The 24,050-nt window shown below is 45.9% G+C and overlaps 1 protein-coding gene across 2 annotated transcripts in view; it reads left to right on the forward strand.

Moving 5' to 3' along the window:
• Nucleotides 1-201: 201 nt before the first annotated feature.
• Nucleotides 202-24,050, forward strand: part of LOC308319152 (zinc finger protein 516-like) — a 54,844-nt gene continuing 30,995 nt past the window's right edge. Inside the window, exon 1 of one of the 2 annotated variants that reach the window (XM_080769031.1) lies at nt 202-317. The gene's annotated coding sequence lies outside the window, so the exon portion shown is untranslated. Of the gene's footprint in view, nt 318-1,723; nt 1,951-24,050 lie in introns of those variants that run through there. The other variant, XM_080769030.1, reaches the window with a different exon arrangement.

Here is a 24,050-nt window from a genome sequence, read left to right on the forward strand (position 1 = left end):
GAACACACTTGCATGTCGACTGCGGTAAAGACTTAATCACCATTATATCACGTAACAAAACGTATACGTTCGAATCCTCGTCGGTTTGAATCCAGGGCGACAGGAGTTGGTGCTTTGGGGATTTGGACGTTGCCCATCGCGAGCCCCCCCCCACGGTACAGCGGTGTGGTGGATTCGACTCACTCAATCATGCACTCCAACACACACAGCAGCACTGCGCGTGCTTTCACCTTTGCGATTGTCTTATCGTCTTGAAGTCAACTCTCTGGCATGGATATTTGCGTTGTGCCCATTGTGCCAGATCATGCCCCGAATAGGTACGTAAACACGTTTTTTATTACGCGTAATAGATGGCCCGTGTCGTTCAGAGTATAGACAACTATAGGGCTATTAGCTTCGCTTTGAGTGGATTTTAGACTAAAGGGAAGGGAGCGAGCGAGCGATCGTGTGTGTGTGTTGTGTGCGTGTGTGTGTGTGTGTGTGTGTGTGTGTATTAAGTAAACTTTGCACTGACCCATCATAGATGTATTTGAACGATCGATATAGCTTTAGATTGAGTGAAAGATATAGTTGTTTGGGGTTGTTGTTTCCTTTTAAACATATCGTCGCCCCTTCATGCTGTTTCTCACAACAATCTCGCAACATTATGAAACAACAATCACATGTTGAGAGAATATATATCACGTAGGCGTTTGTAGCCCATTAATGAACAACATGTTGTTTGTTCATAAAGGTGTTTTGGTTGTTCGTGTTATTTAGACCGGACAGACAGGCACGGGGGTGGGAGGGAAGGGGGGGGGTGTATATCCATATTAGGAAATCGACGTCCTACATAATAGACTTGGCATAGCCTAACTGTCAGTCACAGCACTGCACCGACAACACACCAATAGGCTGTTTGTGCTTATTGGGCATTTATGATCATCTCATAGTTGACTATATGATGTCGGTCCGGATCCTCCACAGATTAGTCACTCAATTCAGGCCGTCTACTAAATTAAAGTTGGGTGCTTTTCAACTCATTAGCATGTCGAGTAGTCTGTGGGGGGATGACCAAACATGTGGCAGAGAGAGAAAGGGGGGGGGGGGGGGGTGAGATGCGGTTCAGGGAGGGGGGTGATTGAGTTGTGAAGTCTAAACTTTATAAACCGTTAATATAACTATATATACAAGATGCAATGTCTATAGAATAAAGCTATGTGTTAACGACTTGGCTATTATTGTTGCCCGACTGCCCGTGATGGCTACTTTATAACCTATGGGGGGGGGGGGTCGTGTGTTCGAAGTGTTGTTTCCCTTTCCTTGTGACTTGAGGACAGACGTGACATCATCACATACACCACTATTGCAGGCTATAACTTAATTGGGTCCTAAATAGTACTAAATAGTCATCTGGGGTATATAATGGGAACTTGTGTGACCATTTAACCGTTAACTGTGCGTTTTAATTAATTATCAATTAAGAGCCATGTGAAAACCAATATACAGGATACATTGTACACGTAGCCATACAGTGATACAATGTAACCCTTATCAGTTATCAGAGGAGTTAATGTGCCATTGGCCTTGGTCAACTTTCTTTTTTTTTCTTTGCTTTTTTTCACCCTCGGATCTGCCTTGTGCTCAGTGTTTAGTGGACGTCACGCGGTATGTGTGTGTGTGTGTGAGAGAGAGAGAGAGAGAGAGAGAGAGAGAGAGAGAGATTGGAAAAGAGAGAGAGAGAGAGAACCTGTAGTTCAACTACAAAGACAACAAGGGGACGGGAATTAGAGACTGTGATTGTGATCGAAATCACAAAATGTAACTACAGACTGGTGCCAGACAGTTCAGTATCGCAGTGCATCTGGAGTTATTCGCTCTGTCTTGGATCATTGGATGGATATAACAAGCTCGCCGGTCCGTCCGGTCCGGGTCTTTGGTCGGTGGGAGGAGGAGGATTTGTTGAAGAAGGTAATGGAAGTGTCCATATAATTATTATTATTGTTATTTTGAGGGTGTGTTGTGTTCGCGGCGCTGCGCCGCGATATCTGCTCATTATGGGATCGACTTCTTTGCTCACACGGGGGGTTTAAACCAGTAATTTCCTCTCTGGAGTCTAGCCTTAGACATGGATTGACTGAGTAAAAACGGCGTTAAAAAACTGCTTGTGCTGCAACTGAGGCACATCGGTCACCGCCGGGATGACAAACTACCAACAATGTTTACTAGATCATAGCGGAATCCATCCAGACCGGGACTCTGAACTAGATAAGTTATGTAAATGTAAAAGAACAGTTCTGACTGAGTGTGTGTGTGTGTGTGGGGGGGGGGGGGGTCTGTACAGTACACGCGCATGCACGGCATAGCCTATGTAAATGTGTGCGACGTGCACGCCCCTCGCGCTATTTGTAGTTGTTAAACGTGTAGGCTACTAATGACAAAACAGGCGTTGTCTGCTGCTTATCTAGTCTTGACAGAAGGCACACATAACAGAACAGCCCGCTGACATTATAGTTAGCAGCAGCCAGGGCTAACTTTGTAGCGGTGGTGTGGTCGGATCGCTACTTAGTACGATACGTGCACGCACGCAGACGTACTCACACACGTGCACGGCGCGCGCGCGCACACACACACACACACACACACACACACACACACAGTCACACGCACACGGTGAGCATTGTTTTGCAATGCAGACTATACTGTAGGATTACATTGTCTGCCTCTAGTAGTCAGACATTATGTCAAACATGTCTTTAATTGTCAACTCAACAACACCACACGTAGGCTATATATAATATATATGCTACTCTGCACTGTCTGCAGTCATCATCATGTCGGTGAAACTGGTGACGTTATTGTGATGTACTGCACGCTGTTCTGTTGCAAATGGACAGCTACCTGTAAAAAGCTACACTTTGCGGTTATGCTTCGTCGTACGGGGATGTCGCGCGCAGAAAATATAGCAGAAGTGAGCTTGCAGATCTGTCTGGGTGACAGACAGACAGACAGACAGACAGACAGACAGACAGACAGACAGACAGACAGACAGACAGACAGACAGCAGTGCTGTTGAAATGGCACATGTTGTTGTTGGCCATTTACAGCGCCATCTATGTTCGTGAATGGCGCACTGCATCTTTAAATCACCCAGCTGCTTATCACAATAATAACCATGACACTGAGAGCTCCTTTTTTTTCTTCCTCTCAAGTAAGGATCGTTTCATTATCTCTGGTTTTCACTAGTCATCGTGACGTTGTGTGTGAATTATTTGTTTAAGGAGTGTAATAGTGATATCACCTTTTAAGGTGAACACCTAGAATGCATAACAAACCTACTGCCATGTAGTAAGAAGCATATAGGATTGATTTATTTATCGCTAAAGGTAGGTATAGGTATAGCCTATACAAGCAGCAATTATGTTGGTGGGACATGTTCCACAGACTGTACTAATGTACAGACTGTACAGCAATAACACCATTATAATAAAACAGGATTTGATCAAAAACAAAAAAACTAAAGTAATCGTGTACACAGGGCGAGGCAGAAATAAGAGTACAGGTAGAACTGAACAGAAGTATTATAAGCCTCTTAACAAAATATTTTAGCAGCAGTCTCACAATGTGCAAAGAAGCAGAAGTCTCTGTCTGGGGGGGAAACTGATATGTCCAAAACGTACTTTTTTTCAGGATTAAAATAAGAAATAAAATAGCAGACCGACAAGCTCAAAACGTGTTTCTCCGTGCTGTGTTTGGAGCTTGTGTGACACTGACGGTAGTATGACTATGTCGAAGTAGTAGAAAAACACAAGAAGTAAAAAAAAAAAAATGGAGATAAGAGGTTTCTCTTATCTCGGTATAGGCTATACATAAAAAGAAGAAAAAAACAATTTGAATGTGTGAATGACACACATTTGAATGAACTTTCGACATTCAGCAGCAGCCAGAGGGGCATTTATAAACTTCCAACCCCTCAAATGTTATTCATAATTATGAAATCAAGTTAGGAGGTTCACAAAATGCCAGCCCTTCACACAGGAATGAGGCACGTCTCTGAGAGACAGACAGGCCCGTTGCACTGCTCTGTTATTCATACAGTCATCACACAATGGCTCACACATCACTGACTGGAGCTCTTTTTTTATTTGATTGCCTTCCACCATTGTGTCCTTTGCTGTGTTGACTTGAGACTAGATGATGCATAGATGTGTGTGTTTTGTCAATGGGACTGTTTGTCTTTGGCATAAGTAGATTGTGTGTGTGAGCGCTCACTTTCCTTGTCCCTATGTGACGGCTCACCACCATTAACCCCTTCATTTAAGCCATATTTTATAGAGGGTATGCGCATGCATAAAGTGAATGGTAAATGAAGTGGCAAATCGAGTGGCAAAGTGTGAGTGACAAAGTCAGTTTAACATCGTTTAGTCATACAATCAGATAGGACGTTTCTGTTTGGATGCATGGGCTGTCAAGGCCAGAAAGTAGTTTTTTGCCACTTCCTAAGTAAGTGTTCCTGCATATCTTCTGGGTATGATGATGATGTCCCGTGCATCCCCAGTCTATAGTGTGTCATCATGATGGAGAGCAGATATGAAAGCTCACATATATAGCCTAGATCGGCTGCTTTTTGCTTATTTTTTAAAAACATTTTGGAAAATGTCACCTATACCCCAAAAATATTGGACACCAGGTTGAACGTTGTTTTAAACATGAGTCCTTTCCAACGCATGCTATATCTCTTTCAAATACTTTTTTCCTTTCTTCATAAGTTTTCAGTCCTCCTTCCTGTATCTGGGTGGGTGTAAATTTAGTCTTTTATATTTTTTTCCTCCACCCAGTCAGAATGTGGAAGTGTTTTATCGGCATGGTGAGAAAGACAATGAGGACAAGGCCGGGCTTTGTGGTGACAGAAATGCATTTTTAACCCTGTGGATGAATGGAGCCCTCACATTCCACCACCAGCAGGCCTTTAACTGAATGGCACCACTAACGCTGCTGTTTTCATTACTCATTACTGCCTTGTGCCTTTTTCACTATGGACGGACATGGACGCTCATGCCCAGTAGCTGGAAGGGAGGGAGGGAGGAGGGGGGCTGCGGTTCTGCTGTCGTACATTTGTTGATTATGTAATAATGTCAATATGATATGCCAGATTGGCTGTTGTCGACTCCCAAATACATCAATCTCAGTCAGCTGTGTGCGAGGTTTATAAGCACGACCCAGTTGTGTGTGTGTGTGTGTGTGTGTGTGTGTGTGTGTGTGCGTGCGCGTTAATTTTCCTCAGCTATCAGTAAACACCAAGCCTTTGCTATTTGCTGTATGTGGCTTTGGAGCAACTCATCTGAAAAGCTTAGGTTGGCAAGACCATTTATCAAGTTACTTTGTGTTCAAAAAAAATAATATATATATTTTTAAGCCTGTTAGATTAAGATCTTTGCTGATTATACAACACAATATCCACCCAACATTTCCCCCTGCCAAATCCGATCTGTTCCTCTGTTCAGACCACGGAGAGCAGATGTCGACATTGGCTCACTTTGCACTGCAACGAATGGAGTAATAACATCAAATTCAAAGATGCGGTCATATCCATGTGCCCGGTCAGCTCTGATCTGATGTATTCCCTGCTTCTTTCCCCCCTTTGAGTACAACTCCCGTCATCTGATGTTTCATATCCTCTCTAGACATGAGCGAGGGTGTTGGCATATCTGTATATATACACACAGCCTTAAATAACTCACTGTGGCATATTGAGGTTGGATTACGGAGAGGCAGGCAGCTCACAACAAGTGTGAAACCCATTTTAACAGCTGTTCTGTCTTTTTGTTACATAATTAACAAATATGCACCCGTCTATCAGTGGAATTGACGGACAGTCGGAACATTTTAACCCATTCTGGGCGTGAACCCCTTTTGGTGTTTTAAGCATTATAGCTATTGAAAAAAATAGCAGATATACAAGCTACGAGCTTGTAGATCTGCTATTTGAAAATCTTTGAATATATATTCTTTCAGAGTGAACGTTTTTAACTCAAATCTTTGCTTCTGGCAGCTCCCTGGAACATATTTTCAGATGGGGGTCGGTGGCCAATTACATATAATTTTTCGGGCGTCCTGGACATGAGATATTGAGCACCACTGACATAGAAACATAGGTATTTCAGAAAACTAAAACTTAAATTTCGACGTCAGGCCTAAATGGGTTAACCCATTTTGGGCGAGAACCGCTTTTGGTGTTAGCATTATGTTATGCTTTAGTTATTTTTTTTAGAATCTGATCTCAGGTCAGAATGGGTTAAAGTCAGACTGTGGAGCCTGGTACTATGGCAGTGTTGTGTCGACACTGACTGAAATGACAGCATTGATTCCCCCACCGCACCGCAGGGTGCCCTCACTGAAAGGGCAATCTTTCTCTTCCAGCCTAGAAACACCAAGCTCCTGGATTAAATTATAAATGAGCCCGCCATAGGAAACTCATTGCTTTATGGCTTTGAATAATCAAAAGGAATTTATTTTACCGGGGACTAGTGTCAGTGCATGCAGTGATACAGTACAGAAAGCCAAGTAAACAAACGCGCGCACGCACACGCGCACACACACACACACACACACACACACACACACACACACACACACACACACACACACACGGTAGGCCTACATTAAAATCCTCAGTTAACCTATGCATTTGTAAGTACCTCATAGATTGTTCAAATATAACCATGGAATGAACACTGAGCGCGCACACACACACACACACACACACACACACACACACACACACACTACACAAACTATTAACAAGTGTGCATACGGCATAGGTAAACATGATCATGCACAGACATACAAATGTTTAAAGTCAGGCACAAATGTATGCATGCATCAGCATATTCTCGCACGCGCACACACACACACACACACACACACACACACACACACACACACACACACACACACACACGCACACACACCAGTTACTCTATTAAGGAAATTAAGGCTTTCTTGGTTGGCCATTTTCTGTTCTGCAGTCGTAACAGGTGGGAATTTAATCCCTATATTTGGGTCACACCTGCACCCCCACTGATGGATCAATAGGATCCATGCCAAGTAAGCAGCAGCGACGCTGCGATAGTAAGCCATCGGGCTCCGATAGCCGTCCAAATTAGACCCAAAGAAAATGATGTAGTAATCGGAGGATTAAGATAGGAGAGGAGGTTAGTGCCGGGCGGGGGGTGTTTGAGGAGGAGGCTGCATGGGGATAGGAGAGGAGGTGGTGGGTGTTTGAGGACTGAGGAGGAGGCTGCATGGGGATAGGAGAGGAGGTTAGTGGACAGGGTGGTGGGTGTTTGAGGAGGAGGCTGCATGGGGATAGGAGAGGAGGTTAGTGGACGGGGTGGTGGGTGTTTGAGGACTGAGGAGGAGGCTGCATGGGGATAGGAGAGGAGGTTAGTGGACGGGGTGGTGGGTGTTTGAGGACTGAGGAGGAGGCTGCATGGGGATAGGAGAGGAGGTTAGTGGACAGGGTGGTGGGTGTTTGAGGAGGAGGCTGCATGGGGATAGGAGAGGAGGTTAGTGGACGGGGTGGTGGGTGTTTGAGGACTGAGGAGGAGGCTGCATGGGGATAGGAGAGGAGGTTAGTGGACAGGGTGGTGGGTGTTTGAGGAGGAGGCTGCATGGGGATAGGAGAGGAGGTTAGTGGACGGGGTGGTGGGTGTTTGAGGACTGAGGAGGAGGCTGCATGGGGATAGGAGAGGAGGTTAGTGGACAGGGTGGTGGGTGTTTGAGGAGGAGGCTGCATGGGGGATAGGAGAGGAGGTTAGTGGACGGGGTGGTGGGTGTTTGAGGACTGAGGAGGAGGCTGCATGGGGAGAGGAGAGGAGGTTAGTGGACGGGGTGGTGGGTGTTTGAGGACTGAGGAGGAGGCTGCATGGGGAGAGGAGAGGAGGTTAGTGGACGGGGTGGTGGGTGTTTGAGGAGGAGGCTGCATGGGGATAGGAGAGGAGGTGGTGGGTGTTTGAGGACTGAGGAGGAGGCTGCATGGGGGATTTAACCTCCATGTCTTGTGAGTGCCTCCCCCTGCATGGCAGGGAAGGGAGGAGAGAGAGAGACAGGAAGAGGAAGGTGGTGGTGGAGGTGTGGTTGTTCGTATACTTAGGCGTGTCATGACATGACAGTTTTACATGGCCATGCAATTGTCACACATGCAAATAATGTTGATTAAAGCGATTTAATTGTGTTTTTGTCGTTGAACACGGGAACATATGGTTGAGAAATCACACCCACTGTGAAGTGAGGGGCGCTCTCATCATCATACTCATTCCGGCCAATCACAATTTGCGTCTTCACTTTTTCTGCCCTCACATTTAGCTTCAATGTGTACTTTGCTCAGCCAATCAAATCATCGCTATGGGGTGATCAGCCAATCACAAGCCAATGTTTGTGTTCACACAAACTCACAAAGCTGGGCATAGGAGGGGCTAGCGCCCCTCACAAAAGACATCAAAGCTGGGCATAGTAGGGGCTGGCGCCCCTCACAAAAGACATTTAGCTTTGGCTTTTCAGACAAAAGTTGCACAGGGCAGATGACAAATAACCTACATATTTAATTATTTTATACTTTCGAAAAAAAGAAGGTATAGTGTTTTGAGCTTGTAGATCTGTTATTCACACCATCTAAAAAAAAAGTTCGAAAATATATGACCATTGTTCAAGATGGAAAACAATTATGATGATTATGCAAAAAACAAACGATTTGGCGATAATTGTCACAGGCGTATAGTGGCGTCATGGTGTGGTCCACTGTGGTCCAGGAAGCTTTAATGCATGATATGAGATTTCAGCGGTTGAGTGGATATATTACGGACGTGGTCGGGTTTACAGTGAAAGCGTCTGGATTTGCTTTGGATTTGAACGGAAGGAAGTAGTGGAATCCAATCATGTTTGCTATTTTTCTGCATTATCCACTATTCTTACAAGAGCAAGAGAGAGAGAGAGGGAGAGAGAGAGAGGGGGGGAGGGAGGGAGAGAGAGATAGAGAGGGAGAGAGAGAGAGAGAGAGAGAGAGGGAGTGAGAAGGAGACAAGAGAGCAATGGCCTGATTTTCCACTCTTACCCATTATTGATGATCCATTAGATTTCACCAATGAAAGCACGTAAAAAACACGCATTTATAATTTAGCTGAGCGCGTTGGATTCATCATTACCATAGGTTGTTATGGCCCACATCATGCTGATCATAGTTCATAGATTCATTACCATATAGGTTGTTATGGCCCACATCATGCTGATCATATAGTTCGATAGATTATGTTATATGTATGTCTATATAATGTGCCAATGGTGACATTGTTGCTGTGATTGCTGCAGGATTAAAGAAGAGAAATAAGCTTAGCTCAGGGAGAGAAGAGAAGTGTAGCCCAGAAAGACACGTGGCTGTGATCAGGGAGGGGGTAGGAGAGGGGGGGGGGGGGGGGGGGAGGGAGAGAGAGAGAGGGAGAGGGGGGGAGAGAGTGAGAGAGAGAGAGGGGGGAGAGATAGAGGGGGAGGGAGAAAGAGAGAGGGGGGAGAGAGAGGGGGAGGGAGAAAGAGAGAGGGGGAGGGAGAAAGAGAGAGGGGGGAGAGGTGGGGAGAGAGAGAGAGGGGGAGAGGTGGGGAGAGAGAGAGGGGGGAGAGGGGGGGAGAGAGAGGGAGAGAGGGGGGAGAAAGAGAGAGGGAGAGAGGGGGGAGAGAGAGAGGGAGAGAGGGAGGGGGGAGGGAGAGAGAGAGGGAGGGAGAGAGAGAAAGGGGGGGGAGGGAGAGAGGGAGAGAGAGAGGGGGGGAGAGAGAGGGAGAGATAGAGGGGGAGAGAGAGAGAGAGAGGGGGGGGAGAGAGAGAGAGAGGGGGGGAGAGAGAGAGAGGGGAGAGAGGGGGAGAGAGAGAGAAAGAGAGAGAGAGGGTTGCCTAGGGAAGGGAGAGCTCTTTGTCCAACCCAGATGTCACTATAGTAGACTACCGTTATTGATCCACTTATATAAACACAAAACACATACGACCGTACGTGCACACACACACACACACACACACACACACACACACACACCACACACACACACACACACGTTCCTGTGTATCCCAAAAGGATACAATCAAAATATGATTTAATTCACTTTTCCTTTGCGTTGACTCCATTATATATCAATTTGCAGCAATAAAACGTCCCATTCCGCGTTCTCTCTTAAGCCTGTGGTCTTAGAACATGATATTTCCCAGAAAAACGCGTTGCCTGTGCTTTGATGGTAAAAGCAAAATATGACCATGCATCAAATGATAAGGAAATCAAATGTGGCTCGGACATAAATCCTTCAACCACGGCTACAGTAATCGTTTTTTTTTATCTCCTTTAACATATGTGTGTACAATGCTCAGTGCTTTTAGTTTGACCACCAAATCCTCCCTAATCATCTAGAGCTGTATTTTCTGACTTCCTGTATGTGTCTGTGCCCCCCCCGCCCCCACCTTTCTCTCTCTCTCTCTCTCTCTCTCTCTCTCTCTCTCTCCAACGCGCATGCACGCACGCACGCACGCACGCACGCACACACAGCTTTCCTTCCATAACTGGGGCTGTGTGAGCTGAGTGTCTGTTTGTCTGCCTCTCCGTCTGTCTCTGTCTGCTGACGGTGTAGTTCTGCCCTCCCTAATGTCCTTCTTCATATTTGATGGGCCACTGTGACTGTGTGTCACACCGAACATCCAGGTCTAGATTCAAGAAGGTTTAGTACCGTATATACAGTGTAATGTTGGCGTGACATGCTCTGCCAGACAGTTAACAATACAACATATATATATATACTCAGTATAAACAAGGTAAAGACTTAGTAATACTGCTAAGGTAAAACCCTATAAACCTTCCCAAACGCTTTAGCTCGACTGTCCCTGGGACCCAAATGAGTGAACATCACCGATCTACAAGCTCACAACATGTCGCGATGCATCGTGTCGTGAGCTTCTAGATCTGCTTTTCTCTCTACACAGTACACAACCTCTTCGTTTAAATTCTATCGCAGATCCACCGTTTTGCAACCCGGCTCCTTGTGAGCTTGTAGATCTGAACGTTTGCCTATTATGACGTGCCAAGAATAGGGATGTTAGGCTTCATGTGGTTAATAAAACAAAAATAATCAGTAAATACATTTATTGTGAAAGGAAATACGACCGTGCGTCACTTTGTCAGCCTTTGTTTCCTTCCGGTTCGCAGCCCGGGACCCTTCAAAATAAGGGTCTTGACTGAAAATTCCGTTGCAGAGCCGGAAGAACGAATTAATCCATGCCTGGTGGTCAATGTGTTTTAAGTGTATCTAGACATCTAGACTGTGATGTGAGTGAGGTGAGGCGTCGCGGTGTGTTGTCGAGGTGCTGATCTGCATTCTCTACAGTTGTGCACACGTTGCAGGACTGATGTCTGTCTGGGCCGGGAGGGAGGCGACACCCCGGCACCCACACTTAATCCAAACTCACCGCCGTCTGTGGCCGGGAGAGGTCAATGTGTTGGTGGTGGTGGGGTGTGGGTGTGTGTGTGTTTGGGGGGGTGGGGTGTGGGGTTGAATGTGCTTCCTAAAGTAGAGAGAGAGGCCGCCCGTTCTGACCCTAGCGCTCATTATTCTAAAACAATGCTAGAGAGATCCTTCGAAACTGATTATAGTGCTGCCAGTCGCTGTTGTTCTGCGTGGCTGTCTATTGAATTGGTATTTTGTCACGCTACGCAGAAGGTGTGCTTTGAAAACAAAGCCAAAATGTGTTTTGTTTTTTCAGGTTTTTGTGTGTTCTCCTCACCGTGCATTCTTCTCCCTGTGGTACTGAAGTGAATGTGACGTCTCTCCACTTTTGTTTGTCCCTTTTTGAGAGCCCTGCATAATGTGATGTTTTCTTTAGCTTTTTTTCCCCCCTCGTGTCTGATGTGGCAGAGAACGCGTGTTTTATTCGCTGGAGTTTGTGAACAACAGTTGGGAGGATAGAGAGAGAACAACAGGAGCTGCTCCCACTGGGAGGCGCTTTCGTGGTATTACATTAGAACACCGGCGGTGACAGGAAGAGCGGCACCTCAATGTAAAATCTGGTCCAAAATGTTTAAAACATATATATATATTTGGAAAACGGTCTTGTCTTATAAGTAATGTAAAGTGTACAAACTGTACATGATTGAACAATTCTGATAATGATGTACTGTCCATGTTCAAATTATGTCCACTTTACCTTACTCAGATTTTGGACAAAATAGCACATTTTACATCGAGTAAAAAGTACATCCTCAGTGCCCACTGTTCTTGTATCCAGAATAACTACACCAGACAGCCTCCTGTTTGACCACACGCACACACACACACACACACACACACACACGCGCACACACACACCCCCCCCCCCACACACACACACACACACACACACACACACACACACGCATAGATTTCCCCCTGGAATGTGGATCACCGTTAAGGAACAGATCCAGCACAGTGAGTCAATTTGTGTTGGAAAACAACCATTAAAAAGCAAAACAAACTTAAAGCCCTTTTAGTTTTACTTTCGCTTTCCGTTGATTACACTTCAGCCATGCCAGAGCCAGCCAGCTGCTGTCATTCTAATGACTCCGTTCCTGTAGATACATGTACATATATATTATGTGTAAGTCGTTCCCAAAGTCAGGCCAATAAGTCAGAGAGTATACTATAGGCAGTGGATGCAGCTAGTGCAGATTGAAGGCCAAATGACGCTGGATGTCTGACTGACTTAGGCAAACAAGCTGGAAATGTCTGCAGGCTACAGCCGCTAATCATTCAGCGCACTGAAGAGCTGATCGTTAGCCACTGATGTCAGCCTAACCTTGCCCTGCTGCACCACCCCCCTCTCTCTGTGCATACGTGCGTTTGTGTGTGTGTGTGTGTGTGTGTGTGTGTGTGTGTGTGTGTGTGTGTGTGTGTGTGTGTGTGTGTGTGTGTGTGCGTGTGTGTGCGCGAGCAGCACAGGAGCACATCAGATTGCATCCGTAATGATGTTCGTGTTGTTGTACTTGTGGCCCTTTTAACTTTTTCCAGAAGTATTGTTGAAAGACGCTTGTTGTGCATAAAGATTCTGCCCTTTTTAACGCACATCTGTCTCACAAAGCCACTCACGTGGAAACGGGGAAGAATGACTTCTCTGTTGCTATCAGGAACTCTCTGTCTGCTGTCTCAAAACCAGAGGGAAGTACACGTCGTGCTTTTTTCTTTTTACAGGAACAAACAAATAAATAAATACATTACCTACTTGAAATCTTTCATGCATACTATAGGGATACAAAAATATAGCTAGGAGTGAATCTCGTGTGTGTGTGTGTGTGTGTGTGTGTGTGTGTGTGTGTGTGTGTGTGTGGCGTGGGGGAGGGAGAGATATTTGCAGTGGTCCCATTTCTTACACATTCACAGTTAAATGAAACAGTCCACTCCGGACTTTGCTGTGCAGGAAGGGGTACAGCCAGGACATGGCGTTTGTGTCAGCGAGGCTCAAGTCTAAGGTCGCCGAGGACAAAGAGGGGGGGGTGAGAAGGTCAGAGGAGTGCTGCTGCCATGGGGCCTAATGAGATCATCCTGAAATCCACATGTGGAGAACAGGGGACTGCATGGGGCTATAGCTGAGCTTGTGCACTGCCAGCACGCAGTGAAGTGCACTCTGGCACAACGCTCAGCACAGTGCAGCATCTAGGATTCTAGGGCCTAGATTCTAGGGCCTAGAACTTGTAGAAGAGCTTCCACGCGACGACAAAAGAAAAGATGGATAGGTGAAAAACAGCATAGTGAATCAAGACGTTCTATCTTCACGTCCCTGCAACTCTTTCGCTATATGTTTTCCCTGCCTCTCGCTGTCACAGTCTATCATTCTCTCTCTTCCTCTCGATCTAAGCTACCGTAACACTTAATTTATACTTTGTTTTACAACTGTGTCGTGTTCCAAAACATCAGCAGATGATCTACAAGCCTGTGACCTTCTTATCTGCTATGATTCAGACTCTTGCTTTCCATTCTGAAGACAACAAGAAGTGTGTTTCAGAAACTTCACTGATAACAGAAACAGAAACTTCACTGATAACCAACCTTATGTGGCCAAACAATGTGTTTACTCAGAGTGGGTCTATAATCACATCATGCAGGGCATGGTGGTGCTATTTCCCTCTCCTTGGCCTAACGTCTGCTGACGATTTAAACCTCATCTTGGATCAATAGCACAGCACACTCTGTTTTCACATTAGCCTTGTTGTTAGCACTAGATCGAGCTGACCCTGTGTAGTGTATGCTACCTGGCTTCCCCAGAGGAAAACCACATTTCCCAGCTGCCCCCTCTGTCTTGTCTCTGGCCCGGGGGTCTGTAGCGGTGAACCACACGTGGAGAGAGGAGTCCAAAGTCAGGGAGCCTTTTAACAACAACGCCACCCGGTCTTTCTCATTGGTTACACACACGCACGCACGCGCACAGTAAAAACCTTGGTGTTCTTTTAACTCTTGAGGGTGCAACAATCGACCCAAATGAACCTGATACACACATACACACACACCTCCCTCCCTTCAGCTATACCTCTGGCCTCAGGGCCCTGTTCCCACATTGTATCCAGATGTGAGGAGGACAGAGGGAGGAGAGGGGCCCCCCGGTAGCCAGCCACAGAGCACCCCGTCAACACAGAGACCAGACACACACACACACACACACACACACACACACACACACACACACACACACACACACACACACACACACACGCACACACACACACATCTTTCATCAGCACAGCAACAAGATAAACACAAGTGGCTTGCATCAGCTTTGTTGTGACACTGTATGCAGTAGAATCCTCAGTGTTAATTTAACTCTGTACGTCTTACCGTAGAGCTACAAGTATAAGTTAGCATCCTTGGGAACCAACCGTTCCCGAGCCCTGTGGCGTGTGGCGGCTTGACTTACAAGTAGTACATCAACCCATACACTCCCTGGACATGACGCTAGTATGACGTCGCAGGGACTTTCCCCAAACAAACACTTGATGCTGTCAAGCAGGGATCACTATAGCCAAATCCAGGAGCGGGTCTCATGGTCGCAGCTTACGTATTTCCTGTAGGCGGACTCGACGTAGCTGCGTAATGAGACCCGCTCCTGGATTCGTCTATAGGTTTTAGTTCATTAGGCCGACACCCTACTCAAAACCCTAACCGCAAGCACGGCGCAACACATGTCCGACCAACGCATTGTCAGGAGGAGCGACGGGTGATTTCCACATGTCAGAGCTTTGGTGTGTCAGACCTGCGTGTGCTTCCCCTTGCTCCTGTTTTTATAGTCTCGTGGATGACCCGGTTGGGGGATTGATTGATCCCCGACCAGGATTGATCCCCGGCCATGAGGCCACGGGGCTGGTGGTCACCCGGACACATTTTTACCACCCTGCCAATAAGAAGGTCAGGGGAGATATTGCGCTATATGAGCTTCTAAGCAGTACAAGTTGTCAGCTGTCGTCTTACTCAACACCAGGGTCTACATTTCGCAATGAAACAGTAGGGAGGGAGGCCACTGCAGATGTGTGAGTTAGGTTGTATTTACAGTCTACCATATAGATTGGTTAAAATTTCAATATTGTTATCTTCATTTAAATGAGATCGCAGCTTTAAAGTAACATGATATTACGGTGTGTGCTTTATCTTGCCATTGTTTTGTCTTATGTAGCCACTAGCCAGTGATGTTGAACAATACGCCTCCTGTGTCCCTGAAGATAAATCATCTGAAGGGACACCCGTTAACTCACTATCACTGTATCCGGTGGAAGCATCGTACTGTTACGCTGATAATGCTACTTTCTGAACAACATCTCTGTGTTGAAATCAGAGGAAAACGACAGTTCAATAATACACAAAACACATTCCATGTGCAAAACATGACTGAAAAATAAAAGCAGTAATGATTCATTTCAAACGACTCTTTTTAGCCTCCCGTCATGAATGGATCTTAGTCATATGAACAACTCAACGCCAGTCAAGAGCATGAGGGATGTTAGTGACTTTGACAGCGGGACAACACAGTGACCCAGAATATCACCTGCATTATATATGCATTATGTTCTATGCAAAATATAGAGTACAGCTTGTTATGAATAATCAATATGATAAATTCATAGAATTTCTGAGTAGTTGACAACCCTAGTACAGTATATAGCCTAGTTTTCAGGGGCCTAACAGAGGTCAGCGTCCAACGTACAAATATGTTGGCATTGTCCATTTATAGAAATGGTCTTTTCAAGCGGAAACCTTTGACATAATATTCACCAGACTGCTATAAGGTTGATAAGGAACACAAAACATGTAGACATTTAGCCGGAGAGCGAAGAAGATGCTTTCACATTCACATGTTCCCCTAACTGTCTACGCTTACTGTACCTCTGCCTCATTATCTCTGTTACTGTATATACCGTTGCCATGACGTTGCCATAAACGAGAGGCAGAGCGATGGAGTGTGCAGCTCCAGAGACCGACCGGCTGGCTGTGATAATCTAATCCCATGGTCACAGAACTCTATTTAAAGAGCACACCAGCTAATCCCATCAGATTATACCTGGCCAGCTCCACACAAAAAAAAAGCACCCAATTAATACTCTTTAAAATAGCTGCAAAAAAAATCAGTCCTTGAAAATCAGCTCCCCCCTGCCCACACACACACACACACACCTAACCCACTCACCAAAATCACAAACCGATGCTCAGAACAGACATTTGCCGTACTTCAACTCTACTTGTGATGTGTTTCAAACAGAGATGAATGTGTGCTAATGATGTGCTCCACCTACTAGCAACCGACTCCCATTTGCCTTGCAATACGAGATACACTGGCTTCCTATTAAGGCCAGAATTGATTTAAAAATACTTTTAATAACTTTTAAAGCTCTACATGGGCTGGCCCGGCCGTATATATCGTTGACCTACTGCCTCCTAAGACGTATGCTAGTATAGACCTCTCAGGTCCTCCAACAAAGGCCTTCTAAAGATACCCGCGACCAAGCTAAAAACAAAGGGTGACCGCCCGGGCATTCGCTGTGTTAGCTCCCACCCTATGGAATGCCTTGCCCCTGGTGTTGAAAAATGCTGAGTCAGTTGACGGTTTTAAGAGTCTCCTAAAGACGATGTACCTTTGACCTGATTCATTTTATAGTCCTATGTTTTGCTCTGCTGTTTGTTTTCGTTCTGCTCACTGTACCACTATTATGTTGTCACACCTGTGTGATATGTTCCTTGTTTTAATTTGCTTCTATTGTTTATACTGTGTTAATTGTTCAGCACCTTTACTTACTTACTTGTAAAACTTGTTGATTTCCCTATACTATTACTGTTAGCATGGGCAGTTCCCCAAATGAAGCCCTGGTAGCTATAGTGTTAGTTATAGCCTACAGTATGCATCACTGCGCGTCATCCAATTTGCATGTACGTTGGATTCACCTTTCCACAAACAGAGACACAGCCTCATGCTTGTATTGTTAGGGGGTCCTTAGCCCATTAAAATCAGGACAGCATCTGTGTCGTTTTCATTTTATTTTAGCTATATATTGATTTGTTGCAGAAACCTTTTGTGTTTTTTCATAAATGAATGTCCTACTTCTAGCCATACTACACTACAGTGTCACACAAAAGACCTGCAAGCTCAAAATGTGTCTCTCTCTCTCAAAACGGGGAATGTCACCAATAACAATAACGATGTAAAACTAACCTTGTCTGAAAAGTAACAGTTTTGGACATAATGAGATCATTTGTAGAAGGTTTCCGGGGAGAATATGCTATACACAGTATGGATTGCTTCTAGAGGAGAGGAGAGGAGGGACAGTGCAGGAAGCTACAGGCATCATTGTCCCAGATATCTGTGTCTGAGGTGCATGTGTGTGTGTGTGTGTGTGTGTGTGTGTGTGTGTGTGTGTGTGTGTGTGTGTGTGTGTGTGTGTGTGTGTGTGTGTACGTGCGTGCGTGCGTGCGTGCGCGAGCCAGATAGAATTTCGGAGGGTTGCCGACACCATCTGCTGCTCTATAAACATATACAAAATATTGCGCACACATACAGATGTGTGAGATTCTGTGTGCATGTAGATGTACAGCATATTAATTATGGTTTGTTGTATGTAGGTTATACTGTCATCCTCTGTGTGTCGTTAGCGTCCGACTACATGCTGGAGAACTGTGTCTCGCCTTGCTTGTACTGTACATGTACAGCATGTCTGTTATTGTACTGAGCCGTGCGGATACAGTGTAATGTACATACATGCAGGAATGCAGGCAGTCTCTCAATCTCTCAATCTCTGTTGTCTTTGTTTATCCTATTATCTCTCTCTCACACACACACACACACACACACACACACACACACGTACGCACGCACACACACACACCACACACGCACGCACGCAGTCTCTCTCTCCTGTCTCTCTATTTCTCTTGCTCACTCTGAGTGTCTCCATTTTTAGTAACCCATCCTGCTGTGTGTGTATGTGTGTGTGTTGTGTAGAGCTGGTCACTGGTGCGATGTGGAGAGAATGACAGTGTGTAATAATCCTCCATTGCTTATTAGTGGTACCGTTAGCTCTGTCTGTCTGTCTGTCTGTCTCACTGACTCTTTTCTTTCTGAGTGAGAGTGCACACACTGTCGCCACGGTGACGGACAGCACACAGGTGATTCTTGTCAGCGTCCTCCAGGGAAAGATTGGTGTGTGTGTGTGTGTGTGTGTGTGTGTGTGCACACGTGTGTGCAAGCACACGCCTGTGTAGATAAATGCGTTTGTTTGACGCAACCCTTTGCTTCCTTGCGTATTAGCGTCAGCTGTTCTGAATTACCTATCCGTCATTAGGCAGAGGATCTGACTGAGTGAGTGCAGAAAAAAATTAACACTTCCTTTGCCAAAAAAATGACTAGCCAGTGAAAAAGTGCCTGTCAGGCTGCACACATGTTCCGTAGTGTTGATTTTGTCGACTAATACTATGACGAAAACTGAATGGAAACTAAATGAAAACTAAGCTGCGACACGTTGTGAGCTTGTAGATCAGCTATTTTCAGCAAGTGTAAACTCAGCCATTACAACGGCATCAAGGCAAATCAGTTTTCGTCAGTTGACGAAAAAATACAATTTCGTCAACTGAATCAACGGCAGATTTAGCCGACTAAAACACAAAAACATTCCAGGTGACTAAAAACTAAACGAAAACTATTCAACAGACTATGGCAAAAAACGAAAATCTAAATTTGCTGTCAAAATCAACACTGGGTTCTGTATCTATACATTCCTATCTTGTCTATCTCATTGAAGCCCTTATCTCTGGGCCTGCAGAGCGAGCCACCCTGGCATCCAGCCAGCACCTTATAGAGTGCCATTTGGCCCTGTGTAGTGTTTTTTAAACGTCAGCTTAAATTTATTGCCACAGCCTAAAAGAACTGACCGTTATCATTGCATCGAAGCGTTCCTATAGTAACAGAAGAAGCGAAAAGGTCTCTGATGGGATTCTAAAAGTCAACAGACTCCCCTCCTAAAAAACAAACAAACATGATTCTCAAAAAAATAGATAAGGGGGGTTACTTGACTTCTGAACGGGCGACTGGCTGGCTGATGGTGACACGGCAGAGAGTGGACTTATATACCGGCCATCGTTCAAATATATATATATCTCGCCAGCATTTGGCAGGCAGGTGGCACGGGCTAATTTCGCCACCTGGCCGTGTACGTACCTGTTGCCATGGGTTACGCAGTAATACGCGGTATACAGTCACTCACCATATCTATCACACACGACCGTATCACAGAGATTGGAACCATCTCTGTGGGCACGTCGTGTGCCCGGCAGACATACGCTGGCCGGGTTGTCACCAAGGAGATCTGGCTTGTCCTACACGTGTCTCCTGTAAGCCTGGGGGGGGGGGGGGTACTACAGGGATGAGCGCTAAGTCGAGCCCCTGAACGCACGTAGGTTCCTTTTCCTCTCACTGTGGTTATACTGCTCTTTTTTTGATTATGCCCTTTTCTTCTCTCCTTCTCTCTGCATGGGTAAAAATCATCATTTTTAATTTAACTCAGAGAGTGCACACAAACGGTTCCATTTGTGTGCACTCTCTGTGTTACTAATGGATGAAATGACACTGAAGATTTTTTTTTACTTTTTCGTCACACCTGACCATATTCCTCTCTCCCTCAAATGTGCTTGCCCCCCTTCTCTCTCTCTCTCTCTCTCTCTCTCATATTATCACACTGTTGTGTACCGACTTCATCTCTGTTTACTATTTATCTCCTCCCCCGCACCCCCCCTCCCCCTCCCCCCACATTTGCTTCCACCTCTTCTTCTACTCCCTGACAGAACACTTTCTCTTTCTCTCTCTCGCTCGCTCGCTTCTCTCTCTCCTGCACTCTCTTGTTCACTCGTGTGTGCCCCCCCCCCCTCCCCCTCCCCCCCTCTCCCTCACTCTCCCCTCTCTGTTTTGAGATGCAGCTTTCCGTGCTGCCTTGTCTCATTTTGTTTTGCCTGTAACTAGTTCTGAGTTTTTCACCGGGTGAGTTAACAAGCCGAATCAGTCAGCCTGATAAGATGTGACCCAGATGAGGGGGGAGAAGACAAGAAGGCCCTTTTCTTTTCTTTCTTTTCTTTTCTTTTGTAATTCTTTCTTTTTGTTTTTGCGTAATAGTGTCCATGCACCATGAGCCTTAAAGCTCTGTCCAGCCATGAGAGAAAACGCTGTTAAAACTGTTCTGTTCTGTATGAAAACAACCCATGCTTGTTATTCTCATCTAGCTGTCTCTGTTCCTGTGTGTTGCTTCTCTTGTATTGTTATTGGCTCTGAAGCCCTGGGCAGATGCCTACCCCCCCCCCCCTCCCTCCCTCCCCCCTCCCTTGGTTCAATAGCGAGCTCTGTATTGTACACACACACACACAGGAACACTTATCTACGGTATGAAATCACATTTTTACCCACAGGTTATTTAGTTTTGACTTGTGCTTCATTCTTCTTAATGGTGTTTTTTCAGGGAGGGGTGGGGGTGGGGGGGGGAGTTTTGGACCAGTGTGAACTGACTCACAACAACTGTTTTGTTTGAGCCCACACACACTCTGTGTAGAGGAATCCACAGTGGAAACATTGAGGTCCCATTCTACCAGTGTGTGTGTCCGTGTGTGTGTGTGTGTGTGTGTGTGTGTGTGTGTGTGTGTACTGTGTGCATGCACACTCGTGTAATTGTGATGGAAGAGTCAAAGTCTTTCTACAGACTTTAGTGTTGTCTTCCTCTCACATCTCATCTTCATAACCTCTCAGCTTAGAGAGCTTGTTTTTCGTCAGGCTTTGCCTCGAGGCAAACAACACAGGTTTGAGGCACAGAGTTAAACAGAAACAGCGATACGAGAGAGAGCCAGCACAGCAGGTTACAGAAATAAATCCCTTTTTTTGCAGTCGTGTGATTATACACACACACACACACACACACACACACACACACACACACACACACCTATAGGACTGTCCTCACACGCTCTCCAGCAACATCGCTGAACACCTTGACTGGAAGGTCAGACAGACAGACAGTCAGACAGACTGACAGACAGACAGACTGTTCAACATTAATGCATGCCTCTCAGTATGGCCACGTCGAGGGAATCGACGGGGAGTTCACTGCACTAATTGCATTCCAGAGAGAGGCTCGTTCAGATGCGGTTCCAGAGGTTGACTCAGACAGTCTGTACAGCCTACAGACTGTCTGTACAGTCAGTCTGTACAGCCTACAGACAGTCTGTACAGCCTACAGACTGTCTGTACAGTCAGTCTGTACAGCCTACAGACGGGGCGGTGAGCAGGAGAGGAGAGGTAGAGAGAAGAGAATAACGAGTTAGGAGAAAGAGAAGGAGAAGGTAGTCACGGGAGGGCAGAGAAGGGTGAGGAGGGACAGAGAGGCAAGGAGGATTTCTTTCCAAACCGCAGCTTTTTCCTATACCACCACCAACACAACCGCCGCTGCCGTCACAGCTATCTGTAGTAGCACATGTTTTACCACAACTACATCTATTGCACCTGATTGCGTAATGGCCTGATGAGTTAATAGGGAACCACATCCCCGACAATAAACTGTGTGAACATACACATCCCACGCATTTTAATCTGCACTTCGTTCGACAATTACAACAAGTGAAATGCAAGGTCCCCTGCCTTGCTCTTTAGCATCTGGACGCGATGCCACATTATTCATGTTGACATGACATATTTTTGGTCTCAGCGCTCCACTGTGGAAACCCTGTTTGTTGACGTGTGCTCTCTCTTCCTGCCCCCCCCCCCCCCCCCCCCCACCCCCTCAGGTATATTGGCTTATTCTCTTAACATTTCAGTCTCACTTCACACAGGAAAACACAGCTGAGAACTGGTTTGGCCGCCCACAATCCCAATGCACAACACTAAAGACAAGCAAAATCAAGTGTCTACTTGTGTGCGTGCGTGTTTAGGCTATGTGTGTGTTGGTGTGTGTGTGTGTGTGTGTGTGTGTGTGTGTGTGTGTGTGTGTTCGTGTTTGCGCCTGTGCCTCTGCCCATCTGATCGTGTGGCTTTGATTACAGCCCGACATCTGCAAGCAGAGTTTACACAGTAAACAGATCTATTCCTAGAGCAGTTCACTTCCCCGGCCGTCGGTGGCCCTCTTTCTCTGTTACTGCATCGTCTGTAAACTTCAGACGACAGTTTAGTGTGTGTGTGTGTGTGTGTGTGTGTGTGTGTGTGTGTGTGTGTGTGTGTGTGCGACACCGTTGCGAGGGAGGTCTGCGAGCTGCACAAACGGAGGCGTCCAGTGGGAGCACCCAGGGGTTAACGAGTGGTGTGAGAAAAACAGGCCGGGGTTGAGAGACTGAGGGGGGAGGGAAGCGCACACATGCGCACACACGTCACGCACGCACACACACACACACACACACACACACACACACACACACACAAGCACAAATTCTCCGAATCCCTGGGGAAGCTTTGGGTCTGACCCTGGAGATGGAAGGACCCTGCGGGGCAGCGTAAGCACCGTGTTCTTCCTCGCCCTCAGGGGAGCCCAAAGCCTCCGGTTATGGCTTTGATTGAGTGGGCTGCCCCTTTAGTTAGAGGAGCAGGTACAGCGGCCCAAAACGCATTGGAACACTCTGGACTTCCTTCATTTAACCCATTCTGACCTGAGATCAGATTCATACGAGGTTTCCACTGGACACACACTGGTCTGATTAACCCATTCTGACCTGAGATCAGATTCTAAAAAATGTCAGTCGTTCTTCGATTTTTCAAAAATAGCAGACCTACAAGCTCGTAGCGCACCACTCGGTGGCGCGCTATGAGCTTGTAGATCTGCTATTTTTCAATAGCTAAAGCATGACATGATGCCGACACCAAAATAGGTTCCCGTTCAGAATGGGTTAAAAGGCCTATGATTGTACTTTTATATTGGCACGTTTTATATTCATAAGAGAGATGTCGACGTCTAAGAAGCTGCTCTTGTCTAAGAAGAAGTCACCGCTATGGTCACGGCTGTTTGACATACATGACAAACAACCATGACCACATGGAACCATGACCATGGCAGTGAATGTTCTGCATTGCATCGACCACAGAGTCCAACCCACGCCAGATGTTCTGATCCTGGATATAGTGGAGAGTCCTAGACCCCATGTTTCCCAAACAGTCGCTCGGGATCTTTGGGTCACAGAGTAGACCGATTTATTTGTTATGGGTCGCGAGTAAAAAAAATATCCCTCTTTTTGTTTTGTGTCTTCCATTAAAATAATAATCAAAAGATTTAAAATCACAACTTCTCATCAATTAACTGATTTCCGCATGAATAAAGTAAAATAAACAAATTAAATAATTTACATTCAAAACATTACGCTAGTAGATCTGATTCTAATTATATATGGCATATACACGCGCGCACACACACACACACACACACACACGCACCCACACACACACACACACACACACACACACACACACACACACACACACACAGAAAACAAACATCTGCAAATCCGATCCATCCGTGGGGCTTGGC

The sequence above is a fragment of the Protomyctophum bolini genome (assembly GCF_963924005.1).
Source record: "Protomyctophum bolini genome assembly, chromosome: 7".
NCBI lineage: Eukaryota > Metazoa > Chordata > Actinopteri > Myctophiformes > Myctophidae > Protomyctophum > Protomyctophum bolini.